The 8,362-nt window shown below is 33.3% G+C and overlaps 1 pseudogene; it reads right to left on the reverse strand.

The window, feature by feature from the left end:
* LOC137649543 (uncharacterized) overlaps positions 1-8,103 on the reverse strand; it is an 85,169-nt pseudogene extending 77,066 nt beyond the window's left edge.
* Between the last annotated feature and the right edge of the window lie 259 nt (positions 8,104-8,362).

The raw sequence follows: 8,362 nt of genomic DNA on the forward strand, positions 1-8,362 counted from the left end.
TTGCTTGGGATTAGCATCCTTTGGAGGAGGAGGGGCTTCTTGGACACCAATGAAGCTCCTTAAATGGTGTTCATATAAGCCACAGAGGTGTGGTCACTGAGATGATATATATTTTTCCATAAACCAGGCATATCTGATCAGCACCCACGCCTCTCTCCACCCACGCTAAGACCAGAAGGACCCAGGTGTTGGTTACTGGTGGCTCACCAGGTAGAATTAATAACCACTCAGGAGATCTATCATTCTATGAGCGCGGGTTAAACTCGGTGCTCACATAATGTGTCATCAATGTCCCCACCAATTTGCTTCTGAGATAAGAGACGATTGTTCTTTCGGTCCGTGGGATATCACAAAATAAAACCTTGTCACTCCTAGGAGGGTAGTGAAACGGAATGTTTTACGGGGTTGAGTCAATGGTGTCGTACGTTTTACTACTACTGCAAATGCACAATGAGTAGGCTATATGTTTTATCGACCTGACAATACTTGAATGTGTTACCGAGGGATTAATACTTAACATCATATCTGATTAATAATAGCGTAGAAAGCAGCAAATCATTTTGCAGAGAAGGACTAAAGAAATATTGAGTCGTTATAAGGGTGTTAAAATTAGTAACTAATAAATCAATGTAATTATTTCCTATGTGAAACAATACAAACATCATTTACGGCGCAGAGGGACCGATTGGGTTTAATGGATGTGGATATATGTAAAAAAATAATAATACATGAGAGGAAAAATCAATTTTATAAAATGTTGTGGCCAGTTAATTTGTAATAAAGCTAAAGTATAAGAACAAGTTATAAAAGCGAAATATTCGAAATAAAAGATGGATCGAATGACTTCATCCAATAAAGTATGGATTCATTATTAACAAAAGATTTCAGGAATATCAAGAATGAACGAGAAAAAAATCTTACTGAGGTTAATGGATTGCTTAATAAATGGTTAACCTAAGGATGACGTGACCGACGTTTTTTGTAGGGATGATGGAAGACGGAGTCTCACTCAGATGATGTCAGGATGATGGACGAGCTGAGGTCTGAAAGGGGCAAATCAGAAGGTCCCCTGGAGAGAGTGTCCTAAATAAGAATATCAAGCAGAAGAATTGGGTATTAAAATAGAAGGAATAACCTTTGAATACGTGAAGGGTTAATGTGATCAGCATCTGTTTATGGTAGTTAAAGCATCGATAAATTTTATATGAAAGAAAAATCATCATTATCATCATCATCATCTCCGCCTACGCCTATTGACGCAAAGGGCCTTAATGAAAGAAAAATAAGACATTAGTTTTCCCTACATTAAAAACATGAAGATTTATTCCTACTAATGATAGTTTGACGAGAAAAATATGTAGGCATATGAAATTTACAAAAAATGTCAGATGGGAAAACCAGTAAATTGGGGAAAACGGTTCATGGGAAAAAGATTTCCAATATAAAATAATTTAAAAAATTAAGTTATCGCCAATTTTTTTCAGTTTTTGCTATTTAATGTGTTTAGATTGTGAAATATAATAGTAAAATCAGATATTTTGTCTTTATCTTTCTTCTACAGGAGTTTTTGTATCCTTCTGAGTAGTTTAGGAATATTTGCATAAAAAGTATATCTCCCAGATGCAATACGACATGGTTATGCTGAAGGTAAAAAGACATTCATTTTGACACCAACGTACACACAAAACATATTAATAAAAGATCCCATCAAGTTTTAATTGCTAACTGACTATAATAATTTAAGTAATATTTCACAGAGGAGTAACGTTGACAAACCAACACCAAAAGAACCAATTTTATTAATCAATGGTTTATAATCTTTTTGTTTTGATACCTTTCTACTATTTATTTTTTGTAAAACAAATGTGGGCATAAAAGTGAGATTGTGCTAATTTTTGTATAGAATTTATATATTAGTGAGCTTCAACACACACACACACACACACACACACACACATATATATATATATATATATATATATATATATATATATATATATAGAGTATATATATATATATATATATATATATATATATATATATAGAGTATATATATATATATATATATATATATATATATATATAAATATATATATATATATATATATATATATATATATATATATATATATATATATATATATATATATATATATATATAATGTATGAATATACATGTATATAAATATTTATATATGTAAATATATACATCTATCTATTTATCTATCTATCTATCTATCTATCTATCTATATCTATATATATATATATATATATATATATATATATATATATATATACACACACGAGCGTATATGTATGTGTGTGCGTGTGAGTATGTCAGTGTTTGGGTGAGTGAATCTAAACATTTATGAAAGGAACATATTGAAAAGGACGTCATGCTATTAAAAACGTTCCCTTGATTTTAATGAGCATGAAAGAAAAATTACGATAAATTACTGTCCTCAGTTCTTCTTTGATAGTCTTCAAAAGAGAGGTAACATTTGCTCGCAGCATGATCAGTATGAATATACATAACAAGCATTAAAAAAATGGTAAATGATAGCTTAAATTTGTAATTAAAGACCATTGGAAGCTATGGGATTCAAATGTGACCTCCCAAGACTTTTGAATATCAATTTAATGTGATTTTCACTTTTGCACATAAGGTTCCAAATATGATGTGACGGTGAAAAAGGAGTTTGTCTAAGCAAGAAAGAAAAGAACAAACAAATGTGTTCATTGTCAGCTGTTATGTATTGTAACTTGTTTCGGCCAAATTGAATTTCAAAGGCTTTTATCCCTTTGATTTGATTTTTCAACTATGGCATATCTGAAAACAGGGGAATTAAAGATAAAACTTCTTTACCCAGAGCACCCGAGAAAACAGCAAACATCACCTATAACAGATATTTCAGGTTTTAATTTTGTTATACCTTTTCCAGTATAAAAATGGAAAATACGTAGAAATACGGTGTGTGTACTGATACGGTATACCTTTACCTTCCTTAATATGTATGTTATTGTTATATACTAATATTGTAAATGTCGAAAGATCCAACCATATTTACTAGACCTGAGGTATTATCCAGTGCAAGATAATATACAGCCGTATTCAAATATTGAGTATAAAAGTTATCTAAGGAGATATTAATCACCATTTAATGGGTAATATTAGTTATGAAGTATGAAAGAATAACTTCATTCAAATTCAAATCTCAGTAATTTGCTTAAGCTATGATATTACCTGATGTCTTTACAGACTCCTTCGCACGAACACTCATATTTAATTCTTGTTGTAAGTAAACACTATTACATCTATTTCATTGTTATCAGAGACTGAATGATTTTATGATAATGTATTTATGTATTGTAAGATGGAAAACAGTACATGATAAATTGTATTTTTTTCTTCTTCTTTTTTGACGATCGTCATGCATCTTTAAAATATTAAACCTATCCGACCATCTAAATAAAAAGAAGACTAATAATTAACACTAAATATAAATTATATAGTATTATTTATAAAAATCATGTCTTTTAGGTCTTTTGGTTATCAATCTCCACGAAAAATCCAGTGTTTTTTAAGTCTTTTAAAACCATCGTACATAATGATATTATGGCTATAAGCACGAGTTTTCATACATATTGTATCTGGAGTCCTTTAATAATGTAATTTTTTTCATTTGTGGAGAATATGATGTTTTAAAGGAATTTGTCATAAGTTCATCCCACATATTATACTGCTCACTTGTTGTGTTCATAACGCGCTTCTAATAGTTATGTAAAGGGTGCCTCGTATTATTAGTTCTTTGGCTCTCATTCATCTTTTATTTTATCAAAGCATCTCATCTCTTATTCTTTCCTTTTCCTACAGTTTTATTTTAAAGATGTGTGACACACATTACATATTCTTTTATTCCTTGTTTTGGGTGTGAAGGGCAAGACTTGGTAAAACATTGATTAATTTTTTCTATCTATTCTAATCATAGTTCAGAATATGAACCTTTTGTGGTCTTTCTGTTCATTTTTGATATTGGAAATTAAGCAGAAAAGGAAATGTGATTTGAAAGCTATAGAATAGTCCAATGTGATATATAATAAAGAGCGAGTGTCTGGTTTTATATTATATATATATATAAATATATATATATATATATATATATATATATATATATATATATATATATATATATATATATATATATACAAATGGTACTTGGGCATGTTACTCTACCATTGTAATGGCGTCTAAAATTTGATGATAGTTTCTCTCCTGACAGGCTTTCCTGCAGATAGTTTTCAGGATAGTAGCCGGAATACATGAATACATTTACTTTTCTCCTTTTATCATCTTCATCATCCTCTTTACTAACATTATTATTATTTGTTTTATTATTATTCTGACCATTGTTATCATTAGTAGTAGTAGTAGTAGTAGTAGTAGTAGTAGTAGTAGTTGCTGTTGTTGTCGTTGTTATTGTAATAGTGATAATGTTGGTTTTTTTTCTGTTGCTGACTAATATCCTCTTTCCTATGTCAGATTTATTAGGTAGTTTTAACTCATATCTCAATATACTCGTCTGTCTGTAGTCCAATCATTAACAATAGCCATTAAACAAGCGAAGATGAATATTTACTCAATATCCGGAGTATCGTTTGGTCTCTACTATCATTATTGAATCCTTGTATTCTATACAATCATTCTAGTATTCAACTGTATTTAATGTTTTTGTCTACTTAAATCCTTTTAATGGGTCAGACATCGAGGTGCAGTCATGTTATTGTTTGCATAGCTTCAGCCTACGTGATAGGTGTACAGTGTAGCGAAAAGGTGGGGGGGGGGGGGGTTTGAGAGATGTAGTAAAGAGGGGGGGGGGGGGGCATGGAATCACATGAACTTACAGGCTGGGTACATATGATTGGTAAGACATATCTCCTTCTTCGATGTATTCCTTATGATTTTCAATGATAAAGTGTCATCATGAAATATTATTTCCTATATTAGTGGGTAATTCTTATATAAAGTTTCCAGAATAACTCTGGTGAGTGGAAATCAGATATTTTATAAACGCATCCTTGTGACTCATTCCCTTTATCTATCTTTCGCTATATGTTACTGCTTGTTAGCGTTTTCAGTTTTTTCTTTTTTTTTTATACAGGTAAGCAACTGTTGTCTTATATTCAAAATAACTCGGGTTATCTAAATGACTAGGTTTAATGATCAGTTATATTCGTATTAAAACATACATTGTATCAAAGAAGAATAAGTAAGCCTTTACCTTCAGTGTTTAAATAAACTATTCCGACCTTTTACATTTGATTTTAGATGACATGTAACCATTTATTTATCATTTATTCTCATATCATAGACGGTTTTATTTACTTTGATCTAATTCTGCTCCTGAGCTATTTCCTTAGCCTCGTGTTTTCTAAAACCAGTATTCACCTTCTTTATTGAAAATCTGGTAATACACGACTTCTAACTTTCCTCCTCCAATTGTCCGTATTCACCTCTACCTTTAACCTTGGACCATTTATAGGCCTAAGCGTGTCACTGAAACTTACGTCATTTATCCGAACCCACAATTTGTTAAATCCCACACATTTTTAATAAATGAATAAGGCCCAGCTTCATTCTTTTTCATTTATTTGGTGTTAATAACCCTATGACAATTGCAATCACAATTCCAAATAATACCCAGTCACAATCAATCAATCAGATAACCCTTGATTGTTTCTGCCGATGTTGTTATCACACAAAGGTACCTCAGGACCATCATTCCCGACGAGTAAATTTAATGGAAGCATCTTGCCCGTCATTATGAGTAAATAAGTTTTGTGTCTGCATTACCTCATCTCTGGACATTTCTCGAATTTATATAGGTTTGAAGTGGTTCCATTATTCTTATCTCTATGCTTTGCATTTCCTATTCATTTTCTTAAATTAGTTATTTCTTATATTCATATTAACTTTTTCTACCTTTTGATTATACTGGTGTCACACGTCTATAAACATTTCTAACCAAAATGCTATTTATTCGCTCATTTCAATAGAGTTATCTTTTTATATTAAAACGTTTATGAAACGATATTCTCTGATTTAAAAAGAAATTGTGTATATTCATTAAACTCAACAATGTGCCCTACATTCTTTTTTTCAGAGTTTTAGGGAAAACCCATTCAAAAACAATTTTTCTTGCCATAAATTTCGTAGTTCAAGCTACTGTTTTCTCTCCTTTCCCATTCCGGATATCCTGAAAATCCTGAATTTATTTCTTCCAATACATTCTAGTTTGCTTTCTACAATTTTTCTTCCCCGTTTATTTTTTCCAATATCTATAAACGTATTGTTCAACTTCATGATTATTCTTTTGAAAAGAATGAATTCTATATCTTCATATTTTTTCTTTTCAGCCAATACAATTGGGAAAACAGTATTTCTGTATAACCTTGTAACCATTTCTACACCAAAACTACAGCCATGTATTTTTCACTTAGACAATGATTGAAGGTTTTTTTTACTGTAAAAAGAAAATATCACTGTAACTCTTTCTTACAATTCAGATTTTCTGTGTTCCAGTCAGACTCTCTTGAGAGCAAGCCTCGCCCCAATTACTTTAAAATCCAGGATCTTTATATTTATCCCATATTCTTATTTCATTTCAATTTCAAATCTACTTGCATATATATATATATATATATATATATATATATATATATATATATATATATATATATATATATATATATATATATTGGGGGTCGATGTGGTAATGTCCTTGACTGCTGAACCCCCAACTGGGGTTCGAGTCCTGCTCAAACTCGTTACTTTCTTTGATTGCTGCAACCTATCCATCCTTGTGAGCTAAGGAGGGGGTTTTGGGGAAGTCTATACGTCTATCTACTGAGTCATCAGCAGCCATTGGCTGGCCCTCCTTGGTCCTAGTTTTGGTGGAGAGGAGGCTTGGGCGCTGATCATATGTATATATGGTCAATCTCTAGGGCATTGTCCTACTCAATAGGACAATGTCACTCAGTCTGTCCCTTACCCCTACCATTCATGAGCAGCACTTAAACCTTTGAAACCTCTAAACATGCGATGGCAAGCTTAAACAGGCCGTTCTCTTATCACTGCGGGAGAGAGCGAAAGATAAAAAATGCAATAGCATTACAGTGTCTAAGATTGTATGAAACATGGGGTACATGGCTCTTCCCCTAAAAAAGACATACATGGGAAATAGGGAGCCCTGCTTTAGAGAGGCGAACTGTAGGAGGGTCTTCTTGAACAAGATACTCAGGTTTTACGCAATCAATAGAGACCCAGTTTTCTTTGCCACGAATGTTAATTAGTAACGCCTTTGATGTGCAATGGATCACGAAGAAAGAGCTCATGTAAGGGGACGTCAGGGGTGGCTTGCTAGTGTCACTGTGCAGGAAGGCCTACATTACGGCGTGTAAATCTTTTGGTATGTGTTGCTTCACTGGAAACTTTTAAGTCCGGCGGCATTGAGTAAATTTTCTCACAACGTGACGTAGGTGCTGGAGATTGTCAAAGGATTTTACAGGCAGAAAAAATCTGGCAGGTACAACCAGTAAGTCGCCATACACCAATTTAGCTGCCAAGACATTAAAGGTGTCCTTAATCCCAGGAGGATCTAGGGAAGCTGAGTAAACCAGTTGGAGTCATTGCAGCAGAAATCCAAGCTGCTTTGAGGTGCAATGAAAACGCTTAACTATTCTGTTGGCTACAGAGTTGTAGGCGGTTGTTTGATTTAGAGTGATGCCCAGGAGATTTGCTATTGATGTCTACTATTGAGAGGTGTCAAAAGTTATATGCTTAGTGATACCAAATCTCGCTATCCATTCTGAGAGTAAGGCAGATGTATATGAGGCGGACATTACAGCTTGCCTGAAAATGACTTCAGGACAACGAGTGAAGCAATCAAAGACAGTAAACAGGTAACGGTGTCCTTGTGATGTGGGTAAGAGACCTACTGTTTTGACGTGAATGTAGGCAAAACGGCTCGGAGGTTGATGAAAGGTCCAGACTCCTGAATCCGGGTTTCAATGAACTTTTGAAGTTTGCCATGAAGTACACACATGGGCCCAATCTTCAGCATCCATAGTAATGCCGTACCAAATGAACTTCATCTTCAGTAGTTGTGCAGTAAATCAGCCCGAGGGATATGAGAGGCCACAAATAAAATCAAACACCTGTCAGCTCATGGGGGCAGGTATCCATGGGCATGGTCTACCAGTACTGATGTTACAGAGGAAGGTGGCATTGGAGTAGTCGAGGGGGACGTCATCCCAATGTAGGATGACCAGAAAGTCTTACATGCTTGGTACTCGGGATATTTT

The sequence above is a fragment of the Palaemon carinicauda genome, chromosome 11 (genome assembly GCF_036898095.1).
Source record: "Palaemon carinicauda isolate YSFRI2023 chromosome 11, ASM3689809v2, whole genome shotgun sequence".
NCBI classification, from domain to species: Eukaryota; Metazoa; Arthropoda; class Malacostraca; order Decapoda; family Palaemonidae; genus Palaemon; species Palaemon carinicauda.